Source organism: Tupaia chinensis, unplaced genomic scaffold (genome assembly GCF_000334495.1).
Source record: "Tupaia chinensis unplaced genomic scaffold, TupChi_1.0 Scaffold000141_1, whole genome shotgun sequence".
In the NCBI taxonomy this organism is placed as follows: domain Eukaryota; kingdom Metazoa; phylum Chordata; class Mammalia; order Scandentia; family Tupaiidae; genus Tupaia; species Tupaia belangeri.
The window spans coordinates 2,480,863-2,497,357 of NW_006159611.1; positions in this window are offsets into that span (position 1 = coordinate 2,480,863).

Below are 16,495 nucleotides of genomic sequence, written 5' to 3' on the forward strand. Positions count from 1 at the left end.
ATGTAGAACCAGCTTGGTTAGTGAACTCTGTGATCTGAGTGAGTGTGTATTCCCAAAACTCACTTGCTGAAAACTCAGTCACCAGTGCAATGGTTCTGGGTGTCTGGGCCTTTGGGACGTGGCTAGATCATGAGACTAGAACTCCATGAATGGGGATAGTGCCCTTACACACCTGCCCCCAAGAACTGCCCTGCTCTTTCAGCTTGTGAGGACATGGTGACAAGGTGCCATGGATGAGCCAGAGTGTGGCCTCACTGCACACTGAATCTACCAGCACCTTGATCTTGGACTTCCCGGCTTCCAGAACCAAGAGAAACAAATGCCCATTGTTTATAAGTCACCCACCTTAGGTGTTTTGTTACAGCTGCGCGAAAGGATTAAGCCGGTGATAGTAATCCTAGGGACGTACTCTTCACACAGAGCGGGGTGTTTACTTGCACAGCCTCTGAATGGAGTGAGCACCGAAAGATGTGAGGGTCAGCAGGCTGGCCAGTGCCCCTGTTGTAGAAGGGTCTGAAAAAAGTCATGAGGGGGGACCAGCAATTGGCATAGTGGCTATGTCACTGGACTCCCATGTAGCTGACCGTGGTTCGAGTCCTGGACCCAGTGGCTTAAACTCACGCTGGGAGCGTGTGCGTGCGTGCCCAAGATCCCGAGAGGAGAACGGAGGAGAAGGGACTGCGGCATGGCCATCCCCTCTCGGGGGTGATTTCTCACTTTCTGTCTCTCTCTCTCTCTCTGTGTCTTACTGGCGAGCACATGCAGCCTATAGCAAAAACTTCTCCCCAAAAAATAAAAAAATGAAGAGGTCATGAGGTGTCCAGGCTGCCTTGCAAGGAATAAACTGTATTAAAGCAGCAACACTAAACCTTTTCTTTTCCTCGTGACCCACAAGTTAACTAATATTTACTTATGTCATACTTTATGATGTGAAATTCCCAGTGTCCCAGTTTAAAATATCCTACATTTTCCCTGTGCAGCAGAGGTTTGATATAAATAAAAATGCAGGTGCATGACACTAAAAATATACAAGTATTATTATTGCTGTAGTTTATATTCCAAGTGTTTCGCTCACAAAGTTTGATCCTTTGTTATTAATTATTAATTGCATTGACCACTTTCACAGCTAATGGCTCTATTGATTGGTTCTGGGACACTAAGTAGAACAAAACCAAATAGTAAGCATTCATATGAGGCATCCCTACCTAGGATCAATCCAGTTCTAAGGCTGGACATTCCATGCCACTCGCTCTGGGAAGCAGACCCACAGTACAGGTCAGTGCTTCAGCTTGAGATGTGAAAATTGCAATTTACTTGGGCAGATCTTTATTATTTACCTTCTAAACACAACATTGAATGTACATTTATTGTTATCTAAGTTTCCCATATTCTTAGAAACTAAATGGAATAAAAGCAGAACTTTCTCAATCTGGTATTTAAAAAACTTTGTATTTAAGATGCATGTAATTTCATCATGTCAAACAAGCTTCCTTAGTCCAGGTTTTCTAATATAATTATTCTCTTTTTTCTATACCTAAGTCTCAACTTTTCAATTTTATTACAGATAAGTCTTTTATTTTAAGCCGCCTCAGCCTCAGTTTGAAGAATAGATAAGTGGTAAATATAATCATTGAGTATCCAATTAAAAGATTTTTCTTTAAATGATGTAGTTATTTACTATTTGAATAGAGTATCTTATATCCATGCTAAGATTTATGTAGACTCTTCTACTCTGACCCCTTATTTCCTGAAGATTCCTGGTCAGTAAAAGAAATAACAGCACCTTTTGAGTATTTAAAGCAACTCTGTGTGCGAGTTACTCGTGACACGTGGAAGTAATCATTTGGGGGAGATAATTACTTTCGATATGTGGAATGGAGAACTGAGGCTCTGAGGTCACGTGACTTGACCAAACACTATAGACAAAGGCCGGACTCGAATCCAGGGCTTCTGGTCCAGACCCCGGGCCTGCCTGACATCACGTGGAGCCCGTTAGTGGGCACCCTGTCTACTGTTCCTTTCCCAGCGAGTACCAGCGACGAGAGGGCGGGGTTACTATCTGCTCAGTGATGGTCACCTGGCTCTTCTGAAGAGTCTTAGCCACGGAAGTGTAACTGTGAAATGACTTAGTGGAATCTTTCAAAAAGTTTATGTATTTTTGGAGATTTTTGCTATAGGGCACGTGTGTTCACCAGAGGCAGGGAGACAGAAAGCGAGAAAGCACCTCCTAGGGTGATCTATATTTCCAAAGAGAAGAGAAACCTGTCCCTCAGAAATCTCACAGTCAGTACGTGCCCTCTGATCTGCAGTCCCACCAGCACGGCACGAGGCAGGTCTTCGTGTGTGTGCTTGACATGGAGGGTGTGAGGCCACGTCTGGGCCAACTGCAGAGAGGCTGGGATTATCACCAGCTCTGGGGCAGGTGTATGTTGAGCTAGGGAGTAAGGGTTTTAAATCGGCACTTTCTGAATAAATACGAACCCTATAATTTTGAATCTTTATAACAAATTCCAGGAATTTGGTTACTTCTGACATTCAGATTTTCTCTTCAGATTACTAACAGTCTCTAAATTGATGGTTCTTTTTCCTACAGTCATTCTCTTAGACTTTGTTTTTATTACACATTTAATGCAACTTAGCCAAAATAGAAGTAAAACACCTGAAACGGTGCAGATCAGGCTACAATAGTGATGTGAAAAACCCCTCTCCCCCAGTCCCATTCTCTCTATAGAACCATTAACATTTTTGCTTCTTCTGCAAGACATGTATTTGTACAAGAATATACATAAATTTATTTTATAAAAGGTTTAAGATACATAATGTTGTATGCAATATGCTTTTTTCATTTAACATTATATAGGAGATCTTCACAAGGTTCATAGAAAATGCATTTTATGAAAAAGCTGTGGATAGATTTCAAACTCTTTTTTTGCACCAAAATAAACTCATACTTTAAATTCTTTTTTCATGAATTTTTTGGAAGTCTCCCTTGTACTCTGGTAACTGCCTTATCACAGGTGAACACATTGACATCTTCTTTAATGTTGTTAACAGCAGAGCATTTTGCTTTACAGAGGGGCACTATTACTAGTTATTACTAGTCCTTAAATGGTTATGTAATTTTTAAAATATTTATTTATTTAATTCCATTTATTAATATTATTTTTTAATTTGACCAGAGAGAGAAAGGGAGAAAGCAAGCCACCAGGTCCAGGACTCTAACCGCCATCTGCCATGTGGGAACCCACCGCCTTTAACCACCATTCCACCTGACAGCACCAGCTTATGTCATTGTTAGTAGTAGGACATGGGGTGGCAGAAAGCACATACATGATGCTGTAAGTCCATTGCTGTTCTGAAGAGTATCTTTAGATTAGATGGTGTATGTATAGAACACCCTAAAAAGTAGTCGGAATTTCTGTTCATTTTCCACTTCATCTAAGCCATCTACTGTGATTCAGTTGTTCTCCTAGGGGGTTCCACCATAATATACTCAGCAAGAGCGTGAGAACACCTGGCCACTAACAGTAATTAAACTTCAAAAATACTAGCATACAATAGACTTAAAATGCAATCTTACAGTTGTTAAATTTGCATTACTCCAATCATAACTGTTTTTGATTTTTTTTCTGTTCATTGGCTTTCTGTACTTCTGCTTTATAAATTGCTTTTAATTTTATTTGTATTATTTTTGGTTGTTATGTCTGTTCATTTGTAAAGCATATTTGTATAAATCTAATTAGCTTTTGGCAAGATGAGCTTTTTTGTTTTCTGGTCATCATTTAAAATATCTTTGGTGGTGTTTCTCACCACAGAGAATGTGGCTTTTTTAAAATTGCAAAATCTGGCAAGTTTTCCTTTACGTCTTTTGGGTCGTGTTCCCTATATAGAAATTGCTTATGTTTTCTTCTAGTAATTTGATGACTTACTGTTTTTTTTTTCAACTGCTGTAGTTCACATGCACGTACCAGAGGAAGAAAGAGAGAAAAACACTCTGCAAAGGGGTATGGTCATGCCGCAATCCCATTCCCTCTGTTTCTCCAACCCGTCGGAACACACAAGCAGAGTGTTTTTCAAGCCCTTGGGGCTGGGATTTGAACTGTCATCGGCCATGTGGGACCTGGCTCCCTCAATCACTAGGCTGTGACACGGGCCTTCTCTTTTTCCTTTCTGATGTCAGTATGTGGAAGCTCTGCTCTATTTGAGCTATGGAGAAATTCTGTTAGTAGCTACTACAGCCTTCTCAAAGTAGCCAGCACGATGACCTTTCGCACATACCAAGCATGGAAGCAGGCATTAGTAAGCTTTAAAGACAGCAGATTTTAGAACTGGAGTAGGCTTTAAAGATGACCTCGTCTAACGTTCTCCTCTTCCAGACAGGGAAGGGGAGACAAGTGCTGGCAGTGCTGGAGTAGGGGCCAGTCCCACCGTGCGGTGGCTAAGCCCTGTGCGTGACTGCTTGCAGCACATGCTGGGTGCATGTGCATGTGCGCCCCAAATTACGGGGCAGAAAAGTGAAGGAAGGGACTGGCACGTGGCGTGGTGGTTAAGGGCACTGGACTCCCACATGGCCAGTCACAGTTCGAGTCCCATACCTGATGGCTCTCTCTGTCTCTCTCTCTCTCTCTGTGTCCTTCTTTGGCCAAATTAAAGTAAATAAATGAATAAAGTTAAATAAAATAATTGTAAAAAAAAAAAGAAAAGTGAAAGAGGATTGCTGCGTGAGCGTGCGCTGCTCGGGAGGGGGTGCTTTCTCTGTTCCTCTGTCTCGGGCAAGCACGCACACCCTCTGGCACTTAAAGGAAAATGACTTTTAAAATGCTACAGCAGTGAAGCATGTGAGTGTCTCACTTTAGGCTGCACTGTCGGTGTGTGGAGGAGCAGCTCCTCTCTCCAAGCTCACCACATTACCCTACTGCATTCATTCCTTGGCTCAAACATCACTTCACGAGTGTATCTTCTTTTTAAAATTGCTATCTTTTTTCCTGAGAGAGAGACACACACACACAGACAGAAAGAGACATACACCTCCAGCAGAGTCTGCATGCCATGATCCTCCCCCAGCCTCAGCCATCCTGGCTCGTGAGCACGTGCACCTGCCTCATGCCCCAGGAGACCCTGGGATGCGAACCCAGACTTTCCCACGTGGTCTGTTGTGTTACAGCTGCATCACCATCTGGCCCCTCTGAATTCTGAATCTGAGCAGTCCGTGAGATTAGCTGACCCTTACGTATTGATTCTCCTGTTTAAGAGGGTAACATGTACTTCTGAGTTTTGGAAGGTCCTAAGGGCAGTGGGGGTGGGACCTAGCATGTCCCAAGTGTCAGGCTGCACACATTTTACTTCCCACCCAGATCAGAGTATTGCCAGTGGTTATCGTAAACTCCGAGGGCTAGTTAGAAAAATACACCTGGGTACGAGTGGATCTGGTTTCTTTAGCTCGGTTATTTATGGAGCGTTTGTAAGAAGGTTGGGGAGCAGAGGGGGAAGGGCTGAGGACCCATCCACTGCCTTCGGCAGCCTCACAGTGTTGTAGATGAATTTACGTTTCCAGCGATACTCCACAGGCTCCCCGGATTCGTCGGCAGAAGGATGCTCTGAGAGGGAGCTGTGATGTAATGGACGCCACACGTGCTCTGCTCTCACTCTCCGCATGCTTCTAGAGGGCCTCACTGTTGAGTATGGTCTGTCTTAGGGAGACCCATGAAAAGACTCCATCTTCCTGTCGGGGATATACATTCTTCATGGAGACGGACGATCCTTGGAGACATCCCTTTGAAATTCTCTCCTTGGGACTCAGTATTTAGACTCACGAAGCCACATGCAGGCCATTCTTAGCAGGGATTCCTGTTTTAGCGGGACCACATACCCGGCTCTCCACCTTTCTCACACCACAGTCGCATCTCAGGCTGTTAAAGAAAATGACAGTGGGTACAAATAGTGACCTCATTATAGTTAGGAGAGATTTGCAGCTCTAATTGTGACCTCATTATAGTTAGAAGAGATGTGCAGCTCTCTTAGCAGGGATTCCTGTTTTAGCGGGACCACATACCCGGCTCTCCACCTTTCTCACACCACAGTCGCATCTCAGGCTGTTAAAGAAAATGACAATAGGTACAAATAGTGACCTCATTGTAGTTAGAAGAGATTTGCAGCTCTAATTGTGACTGCTGTTAAATTTCAACGGGGCTGACATAAGCAATCAACACACCCCATGCAAGAATCCACCTTGCTATTATGAAAGCTACCTGCCAATTGTTTGTCAGCTGAGTGACACGCCACACTGCACACATTATCTGCAGAATTAGTGACAGCGACAGTTTTGCCACGTCTAATGTATGTAGGCAGTCTGAGGCAGAGGAATGGAGCCTGGGAGTCGCTCCATTAGGGACCGCCACACTGCCGACGTGTGCGTCTTTCATCAAGCGTGTCCTCCTCACTTTTTCTCAGTGAACTTTCTTTTAGCTCAATTGACAGTGTACTCACTTCTCTTTGGTGAATGTGACCATTCTGAGAAATTCACACACACACCCCCCCATTAGACATGTAGAGGAGGTACGTATCTATAACATTGGGTGTTTGCCACGTGTCAGTAGTAACTGTAACTCCTCTCAGTAGTAATTGTAACTGCTCTCATCTGGATTAGCGACCCTTGAGTGTGTGCACGGCTTTACTTTGTATTTGTTCTTTTGAATGACTTAGGTTACAAAACATGTATTACAATGTTTCTGGGATGGGATGAACCTGATTTTATCACGGTTTGCTGATAAACTTCTACAGGAAGAGGACAGCGTTCCGGCTACTTCATCAGCTGCCCACAGCTGGGCACCCTGATCCTCACTTCGAAGACCTCAGTCTCGCACAGGATTCCTGAATATATGATTCATCCCAGACTGGGTCTCTAATGTTAACCCTGCCCTGAGACCTGGAAGGTGGGTGTACCCATGCCACTCGTGCCCTCTAGCCCTGTCACCCATTCTCCTGGCTGGCTCACCTGTCAGGTCCTCTACCACGTGTGTTCCTGCCAGCTCAGGACTCAGGCCCCGCTGTCCTGTGGTTAGACCCCATGGTGGCAACTTCGTACTAACGGATTTCTTCGGTACCACTCACCACAGGTGTATCACCACCTCAGTCTTCCAGCCTTCTGGTCTGGAAATCCTGGTCTGACACCCCCAGTGAGTTGTTCCTTCTCTCAGGGCTGAAACCTGGACGGTGTGAGCTGGTGTGAGCTAACCAGCGGCTCAAATACGAAATATCCTCTCCTCGCCCGATAAACAGCTACTGGTTCCAGCTCGTCCCTTCCCCCTGCCCTCGTCATGCCGTTGTTGTGGTTCAGCCTTCCTGCACCCCGTCTGGGCTCCCCAAAGTGCAGATTACTCAGCAACCGTAGGGTGGTCCCCAGGCGCCGCAGGAGACCCTGGGACCCGGCTCTCCCTAACAGCATGGCCATTCGGATTGGTCAGCCATGTCCGTTCATGTAACGTCAACGCAGTTTCACTGCTGGCTTCTGCCTCCGTGTTCTGCCTTTGACCTGGCGAATGAGTTGCCCTGTGTTTTAGGCTTTCTGCCCACTCCTTGCGCCTTTCTACTTCTGATCTCAGTGTCATCATGAGAAATCTGCCTGCCCCCCTGCAGACCCTGCCCACAGATGATAGGGAAGTGTTTCTATTTTTAAGTACTTTGATTTTTAAAAATTTATTTATCACAGAGCTATATGCAGTAGCAGTTTTTAGTCATTATAAAAGGAGTAATGAAACCCTCAGCTAGTGAAGCAAATGAGTTTTAAAGCAGGGGTTTGCGAATGATGGTGCAGATGCACCAGATTGTAGGTCAAGGGAGCTGGCCACATCTCGGACGCGGTGTCGTTCTGAAGGCGTCATTACAGTAAGACGGCTACATGCATGCCAACATGAATAGTTTCTTTCTTGAGATAACTGATCCCAAAGGATAGCAGAAATTATTTCCGCATGTATCCCACTGGCATCTGTTTTGTCAGAACATAGCGAATCATACATAAATCCCGTTTTATAAATGGTATGCCATGCTTTAAATACAGCCCAATATGTCATCCTGTCAGAGATTAGCAAGAGCGAACTGTTTTGTTGATTGATTCGTTATTCTCAGCGCCCAATTGAAAAAATTATTACTGGATTTTTGATGAAAAATTTCCTTTAAAATGAATGATTTAAATGGTTTATGCTGGAATCATAATATAGGCATCTTTGGTTTTAGTGTGTCAAAAGTGTTACCAAACAACTGGCGTGTCTTCCTCATCACCTTGAGAGTCCCCTGGGGCATTATTGAGCATCAGATAGCCACGTACACGGACGATGCCCGGTTACTGCGAGTGTGTGGTTCATGGGACAAGAGTTGCTCTTCTACTAGTGCCAGCTATCACGCAGGAAGTCCTGCTGTCTGCCCCACACCCCCACATCACCTCCAATTTCTTGTTTTCCATTTCACACTCATTCATCTTTATTTTCGAAATGTCTAAATGCCCGCACTAAATTAAGAACACCTGGCTTTGGCAGACTCAGTGGTTTTGCTTACTGTGGAGCAGACTAAACTCAAAGATTACATCTAAATGGCACCGTGGAACCAGAGACAAAATGAAGCCTACACCATTATTGAACATTTGCCCTCTGTCCCTTTGGCAGCAAATAACTCGGTTTTGGGGTTGTGAATAATTAAAATAGGTAGTTACTGCTCAGGTTTGGTCTAGCCAATTCCACTGGGAATCCACAGTTTTAGTTCCCTAGGCTAAAACCTTATTATCGTCACCTAATTTATGGTTTCCTGGTCAAGATTTTTGCCACTACACATTCTAAACTCTAGGCTAATTTCCGTGAATCCCGAAGTCTTGCGTTTTCCTAGTTGTAGCATTTGACTGACTTTTTCCTGTGATCACAGAGTTCTTTCCTTTCAATTTAGTCTAGGCCCCATTCCCTACAGGCCTCCTGTGTTCTTCTCCACTCCCAGAGGTTAGGTAAGGATCGAAACGTGATCTCTGAGTGAGGCAGATGTGTGGAGTCCCCTTTCATCTTGCTGGACTAGGCACACAGTTTTCTGACACTTGGGTCGATTCCAGTGTGAGCTGAATGAGTCAGCGTTTTGCTGGTTGGGTTTCAACTCTACACCACCAAAAGAGGAAACTCCAGAACACATAATCTTAATGGAACTTCTCTCTTATCATTATCCTGTTAATTATCTAAGGGAACTCATCCCATAACTTTTCCTTCAAAAAATGGGGCTAGAAAGCAGAAACATTGTCAGCTCTTAGGCACTAAAGCTATTCGAGTGAATAAACCTTTATACCAAATTTCAGATTGAGGAAGAAACAAGGTCACTTAGATCATTGATCGCATACTGACAATGGTGACAAAAACGAGTCCTTTAAACTGTGAGTAAGAAAGAGTAAACTTCTCATGACCAGCTTGAAGAAAGCACTAAATCTAAATCAATAGAACTCACTGGAGAACACTTGGCATGGAATAAAAAGGTCATGGCATTGGACAATAACCTGGAAAGTAACTTGAGAATCCTAAACTCAACTGAGCACTGCGTTGTGATAGAAAGCCCCATCTGTGTAGAAAATACAATTGAGCCCATTTTTATACCTTTTTTCACACATTTATAACATCGCAGGACTTTATGATAAAAGTGTAGATGTCAATTTCTTGCACTTTCATGATGTTTTCAAAGTGTCATTCTGACAAAGACAGAATCCTTAATAAATGTCCAGTGAGTGAAAAAGGTCGAAGTGGAGGCAGTCGATACATTCTTGGACTATATCTATGACTTATGTTAAGAGAAAAAGACCTAGATGTTTGAAAAATGCCCTCTTGCCATTCAAAGTCAAGTTTTGTCCTCTTTAGAATCTTAATTTTGTAAGTGTACCTTAGGTGTAAAATCAAGGCCAGCAGGCCTCTAGTGCAACAGGTGAGCACCAACCACGAAAAGCTGGATCCCACATGGATGCCCAGGGTTCAAGTCCCGGCCATGACAGTGGCACGCTGGCATGAGTGAGTGTCTAGGACCCAGATGGGATGGAGAATTGAAGGAAGGATTCTGGAATGACCAGGTACTGTTGGGGGTGCTTTCTCTCTCTTTCTCAGGAATGCACACATGCTCTATCGTGAATAAAATATATAAATAGGGTGTAAAGTTGTTCATAGCTTTGCAATTTCTAAATTATTTTTCCTAAAGTTAAAGTGAATTGATGACAATCTCATGAAAAGAAATGTGTCCTAATGTCATTGTCAGTACGTAGGCCTGCTCTCGTAAAAATTATTTATCTTATCTTGTCAGTGCTTGTCCTGAAGGATTAGATAGAGAGGTAGATACAGAATACAGATATTGATGTAATAAACCTCAGGACACGCTGATTGGCAAAGTCTCAGATTTACAGGAGATTTGCAGGGAGCGCTCTTGAAAACAGCAGCTGTGAAGAAGGGAAGGGGCAGTGTGGCAGAGAAGAATGTGGTATGGCCACGGTGGGGCTTGATTGGCAAAGTCTCAGATTTACAGGAGATTTGCAGGGAGCGCTCTTGAAAACAGCAGCTGTGAAGAAGTGCAGGGGCAGTGTTGGCAGAGAAGAATGTGGTGTGGCCATGGTGGGGCTTGCTGACCCTTCCAGGAGCTGCGGAGCTAGGCTGAACCTTCAGAGTTGTCCAGCTAGGCGAGGGCCAAGCCTTTGTACCTGTACCTGCATCAGCCAGTCATTGCATGGACTGCACCTGGCAAGGGGGTTGAATTCTGGAGGAGACTGCTCCCTCTGTCTTCTAAAGATGACTACAGCTTCGGTCTACTTGTTTTGTAACTAATTTCTCCCTCGGGCCAGCAGGTGGCATGGTGGTTAAGGCTCTGGACTCTGACATGGGTGATCACAGTTCAAGTCCCAGACCTGGCAGCTTGTTTTCTCACTTTCTCTCTCTGGTGAGTGCATGTACCTTCTAACAAAATTTAATAATAATGACAATAATCATAATAATAAAATCAGTAACTCATAATAATTATAATTTCTCCCTAGTTGGAAACAGCTCTTCCAGTCTTCTGGTTGGTTTCTCTTTAGAGAGTCTGCCCCAGAATCTCAGGCTCTGTGTCGTGGTCCTTCTGCTGTGATGTTCCATGAACTCTGCAAGAGGTTTTACCATCGCAGAGGTCCTGGCTGCAGAGGATCTGCCAGGTTACCTGGCCCGACGATCAGGGCTGCTTGCCCCTCAGGCTGACCCTCCTGCAGGGCCCCTTCCTGACACTCGCAGCTGGCAGCCTTCCACGTCACTCAGAGGACTGAAATAATATTGCACACTGTGGGAGAGGATGCCCCCAGGATCTGGGGAGTCCTGCTAGACGATGCGTTTCCTTCATCGTGGGAGGTGGAAGGTGGAAGGTGGAAGGTGGAAGCTGTTTTCTACTTTGGCTTACTCTAGATGTCTTGGTCCCTGAAAACAGTGCTGATGCAGAAGGGCTGAGTTCTTCATCTAGACTGGGAGCATGCACGTTTTCACTTGGAAACGTCGTGCTCCAGGAGATGGCCACGGAAGTCACTCGATCTGAGTGTTTTTGTAAAAGTGTTGGGCGGATGGCAGTGTAAGGTCACACAAACCGCAAAGGGTGAGAAGAAGCTTCGAGATGAGGAATTGTTAGGAACCAGGTCATTTCACAAAAGCTAGATTATCGTTTGACTCATGATGACTTGGGTCGTTTGAGAACATGGTAGAGGCTATTGGCCATTATCTTGATTTTCTGTGAACCTTGATTAAATTATCTTCTTTTTCAATTCCACCTTCTTTTGAACAACATTTACTTATTTAACAAATATTTATTGAACACTGACTCTGTTCCAGGTCTTATTCTAGGTTCTGGGAATATAGTAGTGAACAAAAATTTTGCCCTCATGCAACCCATGTCCGGTTAGAGATAAACAATTTTCTATCCACCCATTCATCACTGAAGACAGTTTAACCCTGAACAATGAGGGGGAAATTGCATATTTCTCAGAGAAGAATGTCCGAGCAGAGGAAACAGCAAATGCAAAGTTGCTGGAAGGTTCTAGAACAATATCATGCAGTGTAACCAGAACAGATACAGAGAGGGGTCAGTGTTAGATGAGGTCAGACTTGTGAGAAGGCATCTAAGCTTGTAAGGCCATGGTGGCTGTTGCAATGACTGGTTGTATTTGGAGTAGCAGGAATCGTTTGAGGTTCATGAGCAAAGGGATACCATGCTCTGATCTTCGCTTCAGAATAGCGCCTCTGGCTGCTTTGCTGGGGGTTGTCAAGAATTATGGTTACAGAAGTATGGGTTGGAGGCTGCCGAGGCTGCCCAGTGAGGGTGTAGTACTGTCTTAGGCTTGTGTGGTGGAGGGACTGAGTTAAAGTGTTCTGGATTCTCTGAACTTCCTTTGGTCTTGGCCACCCAGGATTCTCCAATTAGTTGTACACTAAGTGTGAGAGAGAGGCCCAGCGTAACATGCCTGGGCTGAGCCGTGAGAGGCAGAGACACGAGCGATGGGAAGGACATAGGGACGTGTAGTCAGCGTAACCTGGGTCTTGGTGATGGCCAAGACTGTTGTGGTCGGGGTACCAGAGACGTAGGCTATGGCATTAAGAGTTGGCCACAACGTGGGCCCAGGACAGAGCTGGACGGCGGCATAGCAGTAAAACATGATGTCCACCAACACAGAAAGGCTCGGGGTTCGCATCTGGAGGCCTCCCTGAGAGCACTGGACATATGTCTGTCCATGGTTCAGGGCTGGCCGAGGGTGGGGTGGAGTGGGGTGGATAACAGCATCAAGACCTTGTTGGGGTGCTCTCTCTGCCTCTTTATCTCTTGGTCTCTCTCACTCATGGAAAAAGTGAATAAAAATAGAAAAGGAAGTGGGATATGTAAAATTGAGGCTACGGAGTGTCTAGCGTGTACATAAATTAAGCTTAAATGAATAAGTAAATAAGAGTTTGATTTGGGGAACAAGTGACTAATATCATTTCGAGGGCAAGGTATCCTGACAGAGGGAAACGGCAAAAACGTGGCCAAGGATTTGGCCAAGCAAGAGCCGATCCTCTCCGTGGACCGAGTATAATTTAGAGATGACAGTCCCGTCCGATCGCACAGGCCTTGTCCAGGGGAGCCTGCAGCTCCCTGTAAAGTGGATGACATCTTGTCCAGTAGAAGAACTTCTTAGAATTGAGCAGAAGGAATGCTTGAGATTATTCCAAAGGAAGAAGATCACAAACTTGACAGTAAGACAGGTTGTGTTTTGGGTAACTTACTGGAAATAACTCATTTTGTCTTCATCAACAATGGCCATTCTGTTCAGATGAACGGAGCCAGGTGGTCATTTGAGTTTATGGATGTTATCATCTTACTGTGGACGCCATCGCGTGGGGCCGAAGCCAGCCCCATCTCCCCGACGGGGCGGCCTGCTGTAAGTGAAGGGGGTTTGTGTCGTCTGGCTCCAGCAGGCTGTGGGGACTCTTTCTCACCATCACGCTTGCATCCAGTCCGAATGCGGAAAGCATAGTTTGGGAAAGTACACGTTAGCATTCCCACGGTCACTGCCCTCCAATTCACTTCAGGGGGTTCATTCATCGAAGTTAGAGAGAGATACACACACTTAAAATCTCTCAGGAAGCCACCTGTGTCGTGTCTCAGTTCGTTGACTTGCAGTGGTTTTGACCAATGTGGGCACGGTGTGACCCCTCTCTTTGCCCTTAGCAGCCATTCTCGACTTCCTAGCGCCGATCGTGACCTCAGCACGTCATTCTATGTTTTTGTTTTTTTTTTTTGATAAGTTTTTACTACAGGGCACGTGCACTCACCGCAGAGACAGAGAAAGACAGACAGACAGAAAGCAAGAAATCACCCCCCAGGGGGGATGGCCATGCCGCAATCCCTTCTCCTCTATTCTCCTCTCGGGATCTTGGGCACACATGCACACATGCCTGGCATGAGTTTAAGCCACCGGGTCCGGGAATCGAACCATGGTCAACTACATGGGAGTCCAGCGACATAGCCATTACGCTACCTGCTGGTCCCTAGCACGTCGTTCTTATTTCTGACAGCATTTTCAGTCTTACCGCTTTGAAGAGCACACTCTTTTCCCTGCCCTGTCGGAGCTAGTCCTGCGAGGAACAGATAGCCGGCTTACCCCCTGACGTTGTTTCTGATGACAGCCTCATAGAACTGCAGCGCTAGGGGAAGCCTTGGGGTTTGGAGAGTTCTGGAAGGTTGTCGAGACTCACCCACAGTCTTCACCGTGCAGTTTTGAGTGACACGTTTTTCTCCTGTAGAATGCAGTTTCCTCTCCAGTTCATCAGGAGAGGCACTCTGCAGACATATGCACAAGATAAGTGACAGTACATATTGCCATGCATCTGTGTGAATTATGTGTGTGTGTGCACGTGCATGCGTGTGCATACAGCTATCGCCTTTGTAGTTCCTGGCGTGTAATTACTCCTCCCCAAATGCAAGAGTGGTGGTTAAAGTTGGGAACACGTGTGTGATGCGTCTTAGTGAAAATAGACTACTTGGCAGGCCCGGCCATGGTGGTGCACAGGGAGTGCCACTGCTTTGGAGTCTGGAGGCTTCTGGGGGACGTGGGTTCAATTCCTGGCCTAACCTGTGCTAACCTTAATACCCGGGCCTGGCTGTGCCCGCCTGTGGTGCTGGCCAGCTGGGAGGCTGGGGCGGGAGATCACACCACAGCAAGATCCTGTCAGAATACCCACCTCTGTCTCTTACCCTTTCTCTTTCTCTCCCCTACCTCTCTCTCTCAGAAAGAAAAAGAATGATTTGATAGTTGACTCTATTTTTGAGGCACAGAAAATGAGAAGAATTCTGAGAGCTTCAGAAACCAAATATTTGGATAAAAATTGAACACGGATATGTTTTCTTCATGAGGTCAAATATCAGGTGTTTACACCTGTCTGGATAGTGAGCTGGCCTCTTTTGAGCTTTTACTTACACACTTGGAGTCACATGCACGTCCACAGTATACACACCAAACTGGCAGTTATAGGAGTCCAGTGTAGCCACACAGTAATTTTTTACAAGGTATAAAAATAAATATGATGCATGTAAAATTTAAGACCTGCCTAAGTATTTATTTAGTGTCTCACCATTTTCAAATTGTATTCAGTGCACAGATTAGCCTCGGGTGTCTTTATAATTGGCAAATGCACTTTTTCCTGAACCCAAAATAAATTTAGCTAAAATGTATTTCATTTCTCAGTATTAATAAAATCGACATTTACCTGAAATCCAATATCTATGTTATTTTCCATCTTAAGTAACTCATAATATAAATTATGAATTCTTTTAAACATGAGTCACTTTTTAAGTAAAAAGGGGAAGACTTGAAGATCTTGATGTTTTAAATCTTTTTCTTGCTAAAATAAGTTTATGATTTATCTGACATCCACATGGGCTGTAATAGGGATCATAAAATTATTTTTAGTTGAAAAATGTGAGGAGAAAATGGTAAACTATAAAGAGACAGCACAAAATATGTAGAAAATACAATCAAAAAATATATATTCACACATTTTAATATTTAAGCAGGGACCCCAAAAGAAGATGGAGAACAAGTGAACAAATGAGATAAGCACTTGAGTTATTTCTTTTTCTTCCATGTTCAGCAGGTTTTCAAACTGATTTGATACCACTTGTCTATTGTTGGGATTATTGTCTGTGCGAGGCGAGGGGGAAGGGTCTTATTTAAGAAGTCTTTGCCTACTCTGATGTCTCCAAGAGTTTCCCCTGTGTTAGCCACCCGTAGTTTTATAGTTCCAGGTCTTAGGTGTAGATCTTTGATCCGTTTTGAATTGATTTTTGTAGTGATGAGAGAGAGGTCCAGTTTCATCTTTCTGCAGGTGGATGCCCAGTTTTTCTAGCACCATTTGTTAGAGGTTTTCCTTTCTGCACTGGATTGTCTGCTGCCTTTTAAAAAATCAGTTGGCTGTATGTTTGGGCTTTATTTCTGGAGTCTATTCTGTTCCTCTCATCCACATGCCTGTTTCTGTGCCAATGCCATGCTATTTTGATGATCACAGCTTTGTAATATGTTCTGGGTATTGAGATGTCTCCTACTCCACTCTTCTTGTGCAGTATTGCTTCGGCAATACAAGATCTTTATGATTCCAGGCAGATGATTTTTTTTTCCCTAAACCTGTGAAGAACATTTCTAATAATTTCATTGGGATTGCATTAAATTTGTAGATTAATTTGGGTAGAATTGATGTTTTGATTATATTAATTCTTACAATCCAATAACATGAGATGTCCTTCCACAGTTTTGTATCATTTTCAATTTATTGTTTATACTTCTCAGTTTTTCTTGTAGAGGTCTTTGACGTTTTTGGTTAGGTTTATTCCTAGGTATGTTCTTTCTTATTTTTTCTTTTTCTTTTTCTTTCTTTTTTTTCTTTGGTCATGTCCTTATCTGGTTTTGGAATTAAGATGGTAGAGGCTGGAACCGGCAGGTTGGCTTATGGGT